Source organism: Sciurus carolinensis, chromosome 2, assembly GCF_902686445.1.
Source record: "Sciurus carolinensis chromosome 2, mSciCar1.2, whole genome shotgun sequence".
NCBI classification, from domain to species: Eukaryota; Metazoa; Chordata; class Mammalia; order Rodentia; family Sciuridae; genus Sciurus; species Sciurus carolinensis.
In genome coordinates, this window is record NC_062214.1 from 190875818 (window position 1) to 190893204 (window position 17387).

The window sequence follows — 17387 nt, forward strand, 5'->3', positions numbered from 1 at the left end:
GTCAGCCTCTTGCTGTCCCCTGGCAAGTTGTTGCAACTAAGAAACTGGCACACTGAGCAGCCATCACCTGAACTCCAGGCCTGTTAGAGTCCCTGGCTTCCCACTCAGGTCCTTTTCCTCTTCCAGGAAGCCACACTGCCACATAGTCAAGTCTCCTTGGGTTCCGGGGGTCTGTGACAGAGGCTTAGACATGTTTCTATGTCCTTGTCCATTCTGAGGAGCACAGGGTTCCATAGAACAGTCCTCAGTTCAGGTGTGTCTCATGTTCTGGGGTTAGTGGGACGCGGGTTCGGGGAGATCAGCACAGGTCTGTGCCTTCCTGGCTGTCCTCACTGAGGACACTGGCCTCCACCCCTGAGTCCAGATCTCCTTTGTGAGCCTTCTCTACCCCACTTAGCTCTCCTTCCCTTTTCATATCCTCTTTTTGGAAACGAGAGAGCGCGTGCAGCCACCCTCCAGGGAGAGGAGTCCGCGGCTCCTCCTGGAGGGCGAGGCTGCACCTCCTGCCTGCTTTCTTATGGGGAACTCTTGGGAAAGAAGCCTCTGTCTCCTCTCTCCCATCTATTTGTTTATTGAATCATTCATTTATACGGCAGGGACTCGTGGCATTTGTTGTGAGCTCTGGGCTGTGGTCCATGGTGCACTGGGAACCAAACCCACCCACGCCCCAGACGGTTCCAGCTGGGCCCCTGGGAGGCCTTTTGGGTCGGCTTGGGAGGAGCAAGTTGCTGTTCTTTTTATGTATACATGACAGTAGAATATGTCTTGACACACCCTACACACATGGAGTATAACTTCCTGTTCTTGTGGTCGTACGTGATGGGGAGTTTCACTGGTCTGTATTCAAACATGAACATAGAAACCGACGTTCAATTCCTTCTACTGTCTTTCCCATTCCCATCCCGCTTCCCTTCCCCCTACGCCTCCCCATCCAATCTGTGAACCTCCACTCTTCCCTCCCTCCACCCCACCACATATCAGAAAGAACATTCAGAATTTGGTTTTGGGAGACTGGTTTATTTCACTTAGCATGAGAGTCTCCAGTTCCATTCATTTACTAGCAAATACCATGATTTCATTCTTCTTTATGGCTGAGTAATATTCCATTGTATATATGTACCACATTTTCTTTACCAAGAAGAGCAAATTTGATGAGCCACTTCAAATGACCACCTGGGCAGTATGTGCTCCTGAGTAAGGGATCCTTCTGATATTGATTGCAGCCCCTAGAGAGTGGATTGAATTATCAATGTAACAAAATGGCAAACTATATATACACTATAAACTATGTATAAACTATAAATTATCACATCCTTTGTATTTTAACTTTTCCACTCATGTCCATATAACGCTCTGTTGTAGACATACTGTAGCCCATAACTTGTGTGGTTTGCTCTCACAGAGAACTCTGAAATGAACATTTTTGTAACATTTTTACAATGGAGTCGATTTCCTCGTGAGAATGACTGAATCTTAATTCAGGTGCTGAGTCTCTGTGCAGTGGGGTTTTGCCCCACCCCCAATGGTGTATGTGAGCTACTACACCCTTGTCAGAAGACGGCACAAGCAACAATGCAAATGAACAAGCACCAAAAAGTGCACTCGTGGACACACAGACACACAGACATTGAGCCAACCTGTGCATCTGTCTCAGCCCAGAGCTGAATTTTCAGTGGATTTTATCCAATAGAGCAGGGGTTGACCAGGGGGTCTTTCAGGTCTTCTGGGCTTCCGTAGTTCTGACCTGCTATGATTCTACCCGTGCGACGTAGCCATCAGCATTTTAGTTATCAATAAGAAATAACTTGATAAATGACCTTCTTGTCCTTCTTGCAGCAGGCAGGGAGTGGTCCCACCATTTCTCTGGGAAAGATGACAAGAGCAACTTAGCAAGGCTCTGACTCCAAAGAAAAAATACCAAAGGGCTGGGGATGTGGCTCAGTGGCTTAGCACCGTGGGTTCAATCCCTGGTATCAAAAGAAAAAAGAAAAGCCACAGGCACGGAGCTGTTGCTAGCACTCAGAGCAGCTGGGGACAAGGCTGGTGACAGCACAGCCTTGGTGCTCAGGAGGTGAGTCTGCAGCCAACACAGTCCTGCCGAATGAACCGTGGGCCAAGGCTCTGGGTTCGGCACTTCCTTTTCGTCTTAAGGCCTCTCCGCCTCTGGGCTTCCCTGGGCCCTTCTGTCCTCCTGACCCAGCAGGCTGCCCTCAGCACCCTCTCTGCGGCTCCCCAGCACCCAGGGCCTCCTTGCTGGATCACCCACACCTCAGCTGGGTCCTCCCTGGGTCCCTTCTCCAATGGCAATGGAAGGTGGGGTCCAGCGCTGGAAACCCCCCCCCCCAACCGGCACCCTGCGCCACCCAGGCTGGCTTCCTGCCCCGCCCCTGCCCCATCCCTGCGCCTGCCCCGCCCCTGCCCCGCCCCTGCCCCATCTCTGCCCCTGCCCCGCCCCTGCCCCGCCCCTGCCCCATCTCTGCCCCTGCCCCGCCCCTGCCCCGCCCCTGCCCCATCTCTGTCCCGCCCCTCCCCGCCCCTGCCCCATCTCTGCCCCTGCCCCACCCCTGCCCCATTCCTGCCCCTGCCCCGCCTGCCCCTGCCCCTGCCCCGCCCCATCTCTGCCCCTGCCCGACCCCTGCCCCATTCCTGCCCCTGCCCCGCCTGCCCCTGCCCCTGCCCCGCCCCCGCCCCATCTCTGCCCCTGCCCCGCCCCTGCCCCTGCCCCGCCCCTGCCCCATCTCTGCCTCTGCCCCACCCCTGCCCCATTCCTGCCCCTGCCCTGCCGCAGCCCTGAGGGCGCGGACTGGAAGTGGAGGAGGGTCTGGCCCCGACGGATCACCGGGAGGAACCGCGAGGTACTATAAACAGCGTCACGTCAACTCGAGATCCCGACTTGAGCGCGAGGAAACGGGGCTGTGACAGGGAGACGCTTCCTGCCAGACGAATGTCCAGACGTGTCTCGCGACGGGCCCGGTGACAGCGGGAGGCCGAGGTGGGAGGCGCTGTTTATGCGCTGCAGGCCTCGCCGAGTGCCGCTGAGGACGCCCGGACGGGGCTACGGCGACCGGAGATAAGCGCGTCCTCCCGCCTCCGCCCAGGGACGCAGAGCGCCGTCCTCCCTCCCTCCGGGAACTCCAGCGCCCGCGGGGGACCCCGCATCCGCCCCAGGCTCCCGCCTGGCTTCGTCCTCCCAACTGGAGCGCGTCCGGCTCGCCCCGCACCGCGTCTGACGCTCCTGGAAACCGCAGGTGGCTTCAGGGGGCGCAAGGCTCGGAAAGGGGTCACGGCATCGATTTGAACCTTCTGGAAGCGCTGGGCCTGCAGCGTGGGTCGTGAGAGGCGGGAACCTGGAGAAGTGATGTCTTCCTGCCAGGGAGCTCTCTCCAGCCACAGCCCGCAGGTGACCCGCTCCGCTGGCGTGGAGCAGACCCTCCCTGCAGCCCCAGTGCAGCCCCAGGGGGACAGCACCAAGTGAGAAGGGTGGCTCAGCGCCTCAGCTTCCTGCTCTGTCCAATGAAGGTCGCTTTATGGAATAGATTTCCCAGCACCTAAGATCCGCACCTGGTGAAAGTGTACCCCCAAATACTCCGCCAGCATTCTAGTGCTCAGCTGCTGAGCCCCATCAAATCATGAACTGGCTGAACTTCACATCTGGTCCTGCATGTCCAGGACTCTTCAATATTCAGTTTTCCGCACAAACAAAAATGTGCATGTTTTCTAAGCGAGTGTCTTGAACACATTTTAACAACCGCTGCCCCCCACCCGCACCCCCGGAAAAAAAAAGACTAACTGGAATGTGTCTTAACACTGCTTCTTATCTACCAGGATGACAGGCAATGGAGAGGGTTTCATGAGATAACACTAGGGTTCCCCAGAGACATCTTCTCCACGGTTCAGTTTCATAGACGCCTGACTTAACAGACCTACACCGAAGCAGCTTCCGAGCCAGCAGGGTCCCCAAGTGTCCCTGGGGCTCAGGTGCAGCAGGGAGATGCTCTTCTCTCACTTGGGACTGTGCTCTGCCAGCACCTCTGTCCCTGTCCCCAAAGCCTTTCCTGAGCATGGTTCCTGCGTATTCTGGATCTGGCTCTCTCCTTGGGGCTCACAGTCGAGGAAGCAGGAATCCTTGCCCTGCCCTCTAGGGACCTTGCCTCTGCACACACAGGCACTCACACTGTTGCCTGTCTCTTCCCAACAGAGTCACTCCATGAAGGCAGAGAATTCCCTTCACCTCGCTCACGGAATCCCCGGTGCCTACATTGGAATCCGGCCCTCGGCGGGTGCTTTACGGACACCGTCGCTGAGTAGATGGAGAATGAGCCCCAGCACCCAGGTGGCTTCCTCCGTAGCACCTGGAGCACACAGCTCCCAAGGCTCAGAGCTGGGGGTGAGAAGCTGGGGACACACCAGGTCCTTAGGGCTAGGCCAGAGTAGCAAGGCTTCTTCAGTCCTGTGGCCAAACCAGCCACCCAGCCAGCCTCGCTGCCCAGGAAGCCAGGCAGGGCGTGCTCCTGTGAATTGGAGGAGACCACATGCTGAGCATGGAGCCTGAGCCGGTCACAGGCCCTCTGCCACCTCTGCCCATGCCCCACGCCTCCCTCCGCTGACCTTGCTGGTCCTCAGAGCCCCAGGGACAATCCAAGCCCCAGAATCCAGGGCCACATGTGAGGCCTCTCCCCGGCTCCAAAGCTGAGGCAGGCTGGAGCGGTGGGCCGGCAGCTCAAGGTGCCCCTCCCTGGCCCCAGTCCTGCTCCTGCCATCTCTGGCCCCAAACAGGCAGCCCCTCCTGGTGTCCGGAGCTCTGAGATCAGCGTGCTCCACATGGACGCCTCCTCCTGGCCCTCAGGAGGCCGCCACCAGCTGGCACAATCTCTGTTCTGGCTCCGAAGTAGGATGTCCTCCGGTTGAAGTTTCCAGAAAGGGAGCTCACCAGAACCCCGGGTCCTGCACTGGGTGCCAGCCCACCGAGGCCCTGTGGGACCCAGAGGAGGGACTGGCTCGCACAACTGTGAGGGCTCAGAAGGTCCCTGGCTGCCACCTGCACGCTGGGGCTGGGGGGAGCCATGCTGTAGCTCAGTCCAAGCCCAAAGGCCCAAGAACCAGGAGGGCCAAGGAACAAGTCCTTGCTGGAGTCAGTGACCCAGAACCAAGCGCTCGAGTCAAGAGCACACTCTCCCTCCCGCTGCCCTTTGGCTGTCGCGGGCCTGGGGATTGGGCGGTGTCCACTCCCATGGGGGAGGGCGGATCCTCACTGACGCTGCAGATACAGATGCCGATCTCTTCCAGAGACACCCTCCCAGGCACACCGGAAACAACGCTCTGCCATCTCCCTGGGCCCGCTTAGCACAGTCGAGTTGACACACCACATTAACCATTGCAGCAGACTGTGCTGCAAAAGGCTCCCAGCCAAGTAACCTTGAGAATCGCAGATTGGTCAAGGCTCTGAGAAGGTGCGCAGCAAGGCCTGCTTTACATATTTATTTAGTTGACTTAGGGGACACCTCCCCAGCTTTGACCACAGAACCTTGTAGCCCTCACTACCCAGCAGCAGTTCCAGGAAGACACTTTGGGACACCTGGTCTTAGACAACAGCAGACTCAGCTTCAGAGATGAATCACACCCTGGCCACCTCCTGAGACGCACACCTCCCTGGGTGGACAGTCAGATACGAGTGTGGTCAGGGTTTGGCCAACCAGTGTCATCCAACGAGACCTGTCCCCACTTGACCTTCCCCCATACTTATCCTTCTGGCATGTTCTGCACCTGCTGATCTGCACAGCCTCATCCCCCAACACAACAGTGAAACCCTCAGAGAGAAGGAGCTGGATCCTGCTTGTTCCTGCTTTGCCCCAGCCTCTTCCTGTAGCGGGATAGGGTGTGGTGTATCCTGGGTGCTTACTAATTAATGACTCCTTTATTTCACAGAAAGGGAGACTAGCCCCGGATGCAGGACCAGCCCGCTGTCTCAGGTCGAGCGTGCGGCGGAGTCAGGACGTGCAGCCAGCAACCTGTCTTTGGTACCCACGTACTAACCACTAGGCTCGCCAGCTCTCGTCAGCACCAGGCTGCACCCAGTCAGTGAGGGAAAGACAGAAAGAGAGTAGGCTGGGCCAGGTTCCCCATGGTGCTGCACCACGGTTTCCCCTCGACTCTGGTCTAGTCCCCCCAACACCTGCCGCAACCTCTTCCCCTGGGCCAGTGCCTGGCGGGGACAGGATCACCCACAGCTCACCCAGCAACTGAAGCCGGGCAAACCTCTGGCGGCCAGTGCTGTGTTCTCCTCAAGAAAGGGAGCGTGCAGCTTCCCCTCCTCTCCTCTCTATGGGTCAGATGACCCGTGAAGTTGCCAGGTAGAAGTCAGCAGCTCCCCTCCTGGTGCCCGAGCAATGAGGTGAGCAGATGCTCACCTGCAGCACTGACTCTGCAGGTGTGGTGACTATGACCTGCTGGCCCTGGCTCTGGCCCCGTAGGGATCATCCTCCCTTGAACAGAACACAGTCCAGTTTGGGTTGCCAGCTCAGCAAGCACATCAAGACCCAAATTTTATTCTATTCTTTGTTCTGCCACCTTCCAGGTTTGGATATGAATTAAGTGAGTTATTATTAAGTGGGCTAATATTTGTGAAAGACTGAAGTTATATTTTTAAAAAACATGTTAAATGAATCCACTGGTGATCACAAGGTGACTGCCACAGCTCCAGACATCACATCCTGCCCCTACATCAACACCTAATGCAGCAGGAAAGGAGAGAAGCCATCACCTGCTCCTTTTCAACAAAATGGCTACCTTCTCCAGAGCTCGGCGGTGGCGCTGCCTGAGAAGGCACAGAATTGACTCAAGCGCTGACTGGTAATTGCATCAAATCCTTTTCTTGCCCCGAGAATGCTCATTTTCCCTGTCCCGGAGGGCACAGTCCAAGCAGAGTGGGTCAGGAATTCTGCGTTTTCACCTTGGCTGGGGTCTCCCAATTTATCTTGTAATTTCATTAAATCCTGCCTCGCAAGCCACAGACATATTTCTAATCTAACGGCCTGTTGCAGGGAATCCAGGACATTACAAATACAGAACGTTCTTTGCCTGGTTTTCTTTCCTAAAATCAAATAACTCTGCTCACCACTCCATTCCTGTGTCTCACACGGTTCACTTGGATTAATAACATTTGAGATTCCGCCTATTAGGTATCGCAAGCGGCACGCAGGAGCCTTCTAGCCAATTCCAATTCCAGATACTGCATGATGGAAACTATTTCCCGACCCCGCGGCCAGCAACAAGTTTTTCTCTAACGGCTTAATTAGGATTCAAGATTGTGTCCAGGAACCCGGAGCCTCAGAAGGAGCCCAGCCAGCGTGTTTAGAGACTTCTGGGTTCAGCTCGTTTCTGCTTTTGTATTTTGCAAGAGGGGGCACAAAGAAAGGGCTGTGTGAGACAGAGAGACGGAGAGAGGTGGGCTTCTCGGGACAAGAGGAACCCCAAATATGGTGAGTACGGCGCTCGGTCGGCAGCCAGACGGGACACGGGGACAGGGGAATGCAGGGACTGGCAGGCAAGAGAACCGGGAAGTGGTTCAGACGTGCTGCAGCGGCCAGAGTAATGCAGGACAACCCGTCCCCAGGCACCTGGTGACAAGAGGTCACGACCTTGAGCACGGGGCAGAGTCTTGGGTTTGAAAGCAGAAGAACTCAAGTACGCTCTCTCTCCACCCATCCTAGCTGCGCGGCTTTGGACAAGTCACTTCATCTCTGTGTTTTTCTCCCTGTCTGTGGACGAACACCGCTGTCCCCTGGAACCCTGGAGAGGCTTACAAAATAGTTGGAGAACAGCATTTTGCATTCCCATGTCAGGCGGGGGCACTTGGTAGACAGGTGGCAGGAGACAAATCTGAGTGCTGGGCACCTTTACAGCACCACAGAGGCTGTGTCCAAACGCTTGCCAGGTGACGTGAAGAAAAACCTACAAAGAGACCCAAAACGGGGCATCCCTGATAATGTCACCTGGGTAAGGGCTGTGTGTGTGTGTGTGTGTGTGTGTGTGTGTGTGTGTGTGGTGTGCTCTCACAACAAAAGACTGGATGGACAGCACCAAACTGGCGACATACTACACCAGGCCTTTGGGACCAGTTGGGGTCTGTCCCTCTAACTACTTATTGACACTTTTCTACATGTTACAAATGTTCCTGGTGAGTACAATCCAGAAAATGCCACAGAAATCTTACATAATGTCTGAGAGGCCAAGGTGCAAGACCCCAACCCTTTATGGGTCTTTCCTGGCTCCCCAGCCTCCCACCCAGGGGAGGGTGTGGGTCCACCATCCTGCTGAGCCTCACCCCTGAGAGGGCTCAGACCTTACCTTTGAGACACTATTAATGTGAAAGGAGGGCTTGGGGACTGGGCACTTCAAAAAGGCAGAGAAAACGGCCTTCCAAAGTGTGCAAGGGAGCTGAGCTTTGGAAGGACCAACTCACCAAGCTTAAAACACAATAAAAATTTAAGAGGCAGAAAACCCTGCCAAATCTGTTATCTGCTGTATGTAACAAACCACCCCCAAACATAGAGACTCACAATTCCAAGGTCAGGAGCTCAGGCAGGGCTCAGCTGGGCTGTTCTTCTGCTCCGTGTGATGTCAGCTGGGTTGCTCAGGACACTCCCGTTGGTGGGCAGTGCATGGGGCCATCAGATGCATGCCTGTGGTTCACGGGTGCATCTCCAGGTGTCTCCCTCGCCCTCTCCCCCTGTGACTCTCCTCATTTCATTGTTTAGCTTGAGCTTCTTTACAGCATGCATCTGGCTCCCCAGAACACAAAGGCAGGAGCCACCTGTCATCCTGAGTGGCAACTGGTCACTGTCACTTCCACCACCTTGGTCAAAGCAGTCCAGGGCCATTCCAGGAAAAGGGACAGAGATGCCACATGGTCAGGTGCAAGCAGCTCCACGTGGAGGGCTGGCAGAACTGCAAGTGGCCACGTCTGAGAGACAAGTGATCACAGGGACCTTCACCTGCGCATGATGAGGAAACAGCAGCTTTCTTCGGCAGCCATCACCCGTGCTACCTGGAGCCCCGAAGCCAGAGACCCTGAGCTGAGCCCAGGGTCCACACCAACACTTCCCAAGCACAACTTCAGGCTAGTCAGCAAGTCTCCTCCACCCTGAGCTTCCTCGCCGGTTATTTGTGAAGATTAAATGAAAGCAGGATGTCTCGCAGGGTCAGGTCAGAGTAGCTAAGAGAAGCAAAGCTGGGAGAAGCAAAGAGCTCTTCCCTTTTAGACCTTCTGGAATCATGAGGGCTCTGAGCAGACATTCTGGAAATAAAGGAAGAGCTAATGCTTTTGAGAGCCTAGAAAACTGCCTGCCTTTCTTCCAACATCATAGGGCAGGCATGTGACCCGGCCTGGTCAATCATAGTACCTCCCCTTCTGGACCCCATGATTGGGTCAAGGAAGGCCATGTGACTCAAAAGCAACCAATCAGAGCTCTGCCCTGGGATTTCAGAGTCTATTACTGGGGAGGAAGCAGACTTGCTTCTGGATTCCAGGAAAGAGAAGAATAGATGTGTTCTTACTGCTGTCATTGATTGCTGCCAAGAGGTAATAAGAGGAAAAGAGAGAGGGAGACAGGGTCCTGCTAGCCTTCAGTGCTGGGGCCCGGCCCAATAACTTCCCCAGTCATAACTCCATTCTGTTTGAGCCACTGCGGGTTGGGCTTCAGACATCTGCCAGCGAGAGTCCTGGCAAGGACAGATCTTAAGACAGAGAGATCTGGAAGGAGGAGTAGAGAGAAACAGCAGCCAGAAGAGATCGTTCCCGGGCCTCTCTGTGGCGCAGCGTAGTCTCAGAGCACAAAACCAGCTCACCTCCTCTCCGTCAACACTTCCACCGGAGGGACGTGGGTTCAATTGCCAGAGGAGGCGAGCAAGAACAAGACTGTTCATTGTAAAATGGAAGGGAAATGGAAAATAAACAGGGACCAACACAGCCAGCGTCATCAGTGTTAATTCCAGGTTCTTCCAACCAGTTTTTAAAAGCACATTAACACTGGCCATCCGGAGCTCTTTCATCAGACTTCTAGCTGGTAATTACGCGCATGTAATCGCGGCGAAGCTACCTAGCTTAAAGACACGGGACTCAGGCTGGTGCCTGTAATCCCAACATCTCTCACTTTGATCTGATCTCTACTTTATTCTTTTGGGTTTGAAGTGAACTTGCATTTCCCTCTTCCCACAAGGCGTAGAGTTAACATGGTGTATCGTAAGCATTTAGGTTCCGGCCCCCATGCTTTTAGGTAAGAAGTGGTCAAGTGGCAGGAGTTAGTCAGGGGTGGTGACTTTACAGGGGTCTTGTCAGTAGAGACTATGATCCTAAGTGACAAGAGGACATTTTAAAAATATTTGAAATAATCTAAACCCTTCAGCATACCTATGCTTATCTGCATGCAGCAATAGAGGAATATGTACACATGTACATACGTGTGTGAGAGTGTGTGTGAGAGTGTGTGTGTGTGTAGTGTGCGAGTGTGTGTGTGAGTGTGTGTGAGTGTGTGTATGAGTGTGTGAATGTGTATGTGTGTGTGTGTGAGTGTATGTGTGTGTGTGAGTGTGTGTGTGTGAGAGAGTGTGAGTGTGTGAGTGTATGTGTGTGTGTGAGTGTATGTGTGTGTGTGTGTGAGTGTGTGTGTGTGTGTGAGTGTGTGTGTGTTTGGTACTGGGGATTGAGCTCAGGGGTGCTTAACCACTGAGCCACACCCCTTTTTATTTTTTATTTTGAGACAGGGCTCTGCTAAGTTGCTGAGGCTGGTTTTGAACTTGCAATCTTCCTGCCTCAACCTCCTGAGCTGCTGGGACCACAGGCGAGCGCCACCACACCCCGCAGAACACCTTAATAGAACAACATAACTGCAGGGAAAATGCATGTGCTGTCATCTTTTATCCTTAGGAAGAGTGTTGAGTTGTAAGCTGTCACTTTTTACCTAAAGATACAATTATAACGAAGCCCTTACGGAAGCTTTAGACTCACTTGTGTTGAGATTTCAAGGTGCGTGGTGGTGTTCCCAGCCTGGGGAAGAGGGATCTAGGCTGATGGTCACTGGTAACAGCAGGTCACGGGCAGCCTGGTCCACAGCTGGCCACTGTGAGGGGTTGAGAGTTCACCGCACAGCCACAGGGGACAGAACTCAGTCACCATGTCGTCTCCTGACCTGGGCTACTGGACTCCCGGTGCAACGACCAGCAGAAGGTATGAAGTAGGGTTGAAAACGTCACCATCTACCCCCTGACCTCGTCAGAGTGCGCAATCATCAAGCGTCCATCAAAACCAAATGAAACTGCAAGAGCGACCATTAATGAAAGCCATATAAAAAACAGTAGAAGAAAGAAAGGGAAAAAACCCCAGTGTACTTGACCCCCAGCGGGGATGGCCACACAAGCTGTTCCTCAGCTGATTACAAAGCAAAGATTTGAAATGTCGAGAAAATTTAAAATATTGCCAGTAGTAGGAAACAATGGTCTGAGAGATCTCCAAACGTATTATTGAGTGAAAAGCATAATGTAGAATAATTAAAGAAAGAAACAGAAACCAAAAACCGCAGGCGCACGCACACAGAAGAGGTGGACGTGCAGTGTCCGGTGGCCCGCAGACCCCTGGGCACGGGCCAGCGGTGAGGAGCGGGGCAGGAGGTGGCCAGGCGGGCTCAGCCTGGGCTTGGCCTCCTTCCTCTCTGAGCCACGGGACTGTCACCTGCAAAGTGGCAGCGAGGGCCTGCCCCTGCCAGGGCAGCTGGTTAAAGGGGAACAAAATGGGGACCTTCGCATTCATGGATGTGTCGTGGGGTCCAGAATGCCCTGGTGTGTTATTTGTATAATAACACTTAAAACAAAACCACCACGAACATAATGGGATTCAGGCAATTTAATTGTGGGACCATGAACCTCGCCATCCGCAGCTTGGAGTTGCAGAAAGCAAGGCTCAGAGAAGCGGCCAGCCCTCCCGCGCTGGGGAGGGAGTTCAACCGGCCCCACAAGCCCAGCCCAGCCCGGCCCAGCGTCCTATCTGTGGCGGAGACGGAATCCCCAGTGCGACAGTGCTGGCAGGGGGAGGGGCCTGTAAGATTGAGTCTGGGGCTCTGCCCTGGGGGGGGTGGTTAGAGCCTCAGGTTCCTGGTGAAGATCCCCCTCCTCCCTCTTGTTCTGTCTGTCTGTCTCTCGCCTGTGTGATACCCTCTGCCTGTTAGGACCCAGCCTGAGGCCCCTACCGGATGCACCTCCTCTCTCTTGGGCTTCCCAGCCTCCAGAACTGTAAGCCAGAGGGATGTCTCTTCATCATGAGTGACAGGCCTGTGGAGTTCTGTCCCGGCAGAGCAAAACAGACTGACAGCCTCCTGCCCTGGCAGGCTGCCTCCCTCTACCTGAGGCCACCAGCTACCTTCGCAGCACCGAGGACACGTGTGGAGCTAGGGATCTGTGCTGCAGTGTCCTTGTCCATCCCTCTGGTCATCGCTGGCCTGTCTGGCTGGCCTCAGGATGAAGAAGAGCGCTGGACCAGGAGGCGGGGACCACAGGGATGGTCCTCTGCCCTCAGCCTCCTGTGTGGCCTGAGGTGAGCGGCGACGGGCTCAGCTCTCCAGCTGCCCTCTGTGGGCTCCTGTGGCCAGGTCCATACGTAACGTACCCTGTGCCTGACCCTAGAGTTTCCCTCCTGTTCACAATTAAGAAGCCACCGCATGAGCAGATGCGTAAATCTATGCGGCAGTGAAGTCTCTTTTTTTCTAAAATGTGAACTATTTTGGCCTAATTCTTTTTTCTTTTCTTTTTTTCCAAAAAGAATGGCTAACATTTCATAGGGAGAGATAAGATCTAGCTTTAATACAGTTAGCTTCAATTGACCTTGAACTGAATCTACAAATTTCTTAGAGGTGACCTCTTCATCGATGCTTGATACACATTCACAAATAAATGAACTGAGAAGATTCTTATTTAGATAACTAGTCCAATAGAGGATCCAAAATAAAGGCAGATGTCTAGGGCTTGGTTGGGGGGAGTTGAGGAATCACAGAATCTTAGAATAACAGAGTTTTCAAATGACAGAATTAGGGAATCTCAGAGTGGCAGAATCCAGAGCTGTAATGGACCCTTAAAATGAAATATTACAGGCAACTAATGTGTGGTTACATACTGGCCGTTGCTACCATTCAGGTTGCACATAGTAGGGGCATTGTAAATATTTCATAGGTGAATAAGTGAACAATTAAGTGTTAAGGAAGTAAGAATGAAAAAAAGCCAGAGAGGGAATGTTCATTCACTCATTTGTTCCCTCAGCAAAGCTCTGCTGAATACCTACTATGTGTCGGGCATGACGTTATGTGACAAACCCCAGGGACGATCCTGCTCCGTGGTCTTCCTCACCCTCGCTTCCTCCTAATCTCTGCTGGTCTTCGGTCCAGCCGAGCTGCCCTGCACTGCTGGGGAGGATCCCTGGGGAGGGATTCACCCTTCCTGGTTCCCGCCCCTGCCCGGGGCACAGAGCCATGGGCGACTCCCCAGGCGCTCACTGTGAGGACGGGGACGTGGCAGACAGGCTAGAAGGACATGTCTGGGGGAAGCACTGGAGGCCCAGCGGGGCCCACGCTTGGAGGGGGTGGGTGTCGGGAATGAAGATGGAATGGAGGTGAGGACAGACGGGGTCTGGGCTTTATCTGAAGCAGAGTCAGCCTTCCAGGGAGGCCCGTGGCTCGCTCTCCCGCCTCCTTCCTCTGGCCTCTGCTCCAAGGACACCAGCTCCCTGCCTGAAGTCCCTCCCTGTGCGCTCTGCCCTGGCCCTCTGGCTTCTCCTCGGGGCCCTCCTCCGTGCCTGGCGTCTGAGGTTGTTCTGCTGGTCACTGCTCTCTCTGCCCGGCAACCGGGAACCTCAAGGCCTGGCGCTTGGCCCTGTTCACCCACGCATGCCCATGCCCAGCACCACCCTTGTGCAAAGCCGGCCTCCTGCAAACCCTGCGGGACACACACAGGATTTGGCAGGGCTGGGCATTCAGGGTGCTGCCTGGAGAGGCCATCTCATGGTGCTCTTCAAAGGGTGCGTGGATTCACTTCAGAGCAACACGTCACTCCCAAAGGCATGACCCCACCACCATGCTGTCAGCTGGGACATTTGATAAAGAACAAAAAAGGACCCAGAGGCTTAGAGCACGTTTAATACAAAAGGTTCAGACAGGAGGTCCAAGGGCGTGTCTACAAATGCACTTTGTCCAACACATCCAGACTTGTTTTCCAGTGTCTCAGGTGACCGTGCCACAGTCCTCCAGGCTCCCTTTTGCCTCACACTTGGTCCACTCTGCTCATTTGTGTCACCAACCTTCAGGTCGTTTTGTGTATGCAACACCACCAAACTTGTCCTTTGCCATTTAAGAAAACAAGAACTCAGAGACAGGGTGAAACCTACTCAGGTTCTTTTTCAACTTAAAGGAGGAATATCTGGACTAGAACCGGGGTCCCATTCTCTCAGCCCTCGTCTTACCCATTACACAGTCCTGTCTCCCTCCTGGCCGATGACACTGGACTCGACTTCCACAGGGTCTGGGTTTTCCTTCCCTTGATAGATCACAACTGGAAGGAGGTCAAGAAAAGCAGACACCAGACTGAGAATAAACAAACAACAAATGAATGAATAAATACAATTATAGGCAAGAATGGAGGAAGGAGGGACTGTATAGAGGGAAAAGAGGGGTGGGAGGGAAGGAAAAGATAACAGAATGAATCAAACACCATTACCCTACATACATGTATGATTACACAAATGGTATGCCTCTACTTCATGTACAGACAAGTTGTAACCCATTTGTTTACAATAAAATTAATGAATAGATAAATAAATAAATACTATTATGCCCCCCCATGAACATGGGAACTTAGTTTTCTTATCCATAAAGTCGAAAACATAAACCTATCTCAAAGGATTTCTTGGTTATCAAGTAAGAAGGTGATATAGACATTGCTATTTGCATAAAGCCAAGGAATTAGAAGCAGAGGAAAGTTATAAAGCATTTTATGAGAGTTGGGAAGGACCTCAGGCCTGGCCCCTTTTATTTTCTGTTTCTCCTTTATCATGCCCATGACCTCAACTATCAGGTACACAATTTCAAATATTGCATTTTTCAAGTTTCATTTGTTTGTTTCTATCCCTGGGCTAGTTTCCTTTTTTTTTTAAATTCATGAAGTACATATTTTCCTTTACATCATTGAGCATTGCTATGATAGTGGCCTTAAAGTCCTTGCTGCTATCTGCCATGTTGGGGTCAGTCTCTATTAATTATCTTTTATTTTGAGTTTGAGTCTCATGTTCCTATTTCTTTGTGTGTCAGGTAACTTTTGACTGTATTCTAGACATTGTGGCCGTCTTGTTATTCCTGTCTGTTATACCTGGATGCTGCAAACCCTGTTCTCTGGCCTTCACGTCAGAATTGCAGGGTTCTGCTGGCACTTCAGCTGCTTTGGGTGGTGTCAACCGTGACCTGCCTTTAGGTTCACGGCTGCTATAAGCAGGAAATGCACCCTCTGCCTTGCTCTTCTTCCACAGGCCTGTCCCCTACAGATCCTGCCTTCTTACACCACTCTCCAGCGCCTGGCTTTGTGTTTGGTTTGGTTTGGTTTTCTTTGGTACTGGGGATTGAACCCAGGGGCACTTTACCACTGAGCTACACACCCTTTTTATATTTTGAGACAGGGACTCTCTAGATTGCCAGGCTGGCTTGAAGCTTGTGATCCTCCTACCCTAGTCCACCAGGTCTCTGGGATCACAGGCACGCACCACTGCACCCAGCCAGGGCCTGTTTTTACATATTGTCCCTTATATTGTGCCCATCTTCCTGGGGGAAGTACCCTCTATAACTCACTGGGGGAGGAAACTGAAACCTCCCCTTCCATTTCAAAAGCAAAAGCTTTTCTAACTGAGTTCTCAGCCATCAAATAGTATATTCAAGATTTTTTTGGAGCCAATTTAGACACTTACCACATTCTTTTTATTTTTTTTTTATTTTATTTTTTTTTAAATTTTGGTACTGGGAATTGAACCCAGAGGCAGTGCTTAACCTCTGAACCACATCCCCAGCCCTTTTTTATATTTTATTTAAAGACAGGGTCTTGTTGAGTTAATTAGGGCCTTGCTAAGTTGCTGAGCCTGGCTTTGAACTCACAATTCCCCTGTTTCAGCCTCCTGAACCACTGGATTGCAGGTGTGCGCCACTGAACTGGCTATCACATTCTTTTTCTTATTTGTCCATTTATTTGCTCTCTGATGGCAAAGCAGATGTGTGGTCGGCAGACTACCAGTCCCATCACCCCCCAGAAAAGCACAGGACAGGTTTGACACTGTAAGGCAACCCTCAAATAAGTCACTTCCTCTCGGAGTCTGTTTTCTCTTCTATAACGAGTTGATGTTCAGTTGAGCATTATATACAATAGCAAAAGGAAAAAATAACCTTAAAGTCTAACAACTGGTAAAAATAATTATTGTAAAACTGTGTACTTAAATATTGTGCATTTGATTTAGTGAATGTTAATGATGTGGGAAGTGTTCATAATGTATTGTTAAGATATAAGAAGATTATGTTATAAAAACAAGTTATAAACAAGCAAACATAATAATAGGATTCCAGTTGGGTTTAAATAAGTATGACATCACTTGAAAAAAAGACTGGAAAGACATACAACCAACTGTAAATAACTACTGTGTTTTAGAGGTAGGGTTATAGGCAATTTCTAGTTTCTTCCAACTTTTCTAAAATAAAAATGTCTATGCTTCAGGGAAAAAATTAAAAAATTGGTTTAATCAAAAGGATAGACTTACTTATTGCCCTTGTAGCCAGAAATTCTGTGATTCATTGATTTATTCAGTGGGTACTTACATTTTAAAAATTTCTTTTAGTTGTAGATGAACACAATACCTTTTTATTTATTTATTTATTTTTATGTGGTGCTGAGAATTGAACCCAGTGCCTCACACATGCCAGGCAAGCGCTCCACCACTGAGCCCCAGCCCCAACCCCTCAGCGGGTATTCATTGAGTTCCTACTGTTTACCAGCCCCTGTGCTAGGCGATGGGGAGGGGTGAGAGGTGACTAAGGCCCTGAACCTCACAGCCTATGATGATCAATACACCACACTTTGCTGGTTTCCAGCGCCCCTCTGCCAGGCTCGGCGCCCCAAGCACAGCAGGTGCCCACTTGATGTTTGCCAAACCAACCATCGCCCAGCCCCATGCCAAAGCAGGACCAGCACGTGGGGCCAGGAGATAGGCTGGTGTGTGAGGTCAGAGGGGAGCGAGGGGGATGGGGTGGGAGTGTGAAGAGGAGGAGAGGTGACGAGGGGACTCTGGGGTGTGTGTGTGTGTGTGTGTGTGTGTGTGTGTG

General features: G+C 52.2%; 1 long non-coding RNA gene across 1 annotated transcript; it reads right to left on the minus strand.

Annotated features, from left to right (window-relative positions):
• Window positions 1-1034: 1034 nt before the first annotated feature.
• Window positions 1035-2972, minus strand: LOC124975308 (uncharacterized). The gene is made up of 3 exons (XR_007106887.1): window positions 2840-2972; window positions 1638-1863; window positions 1035-1226 (listed from the first exon to the last, which is right to left on the minus strand). It is a non-coding gene; the product is annotated as an uncharacterized LOC124975308 (long non-coding RNA).
• Window positions 2973-17387: the final 14415 nt, after the last annotated feature.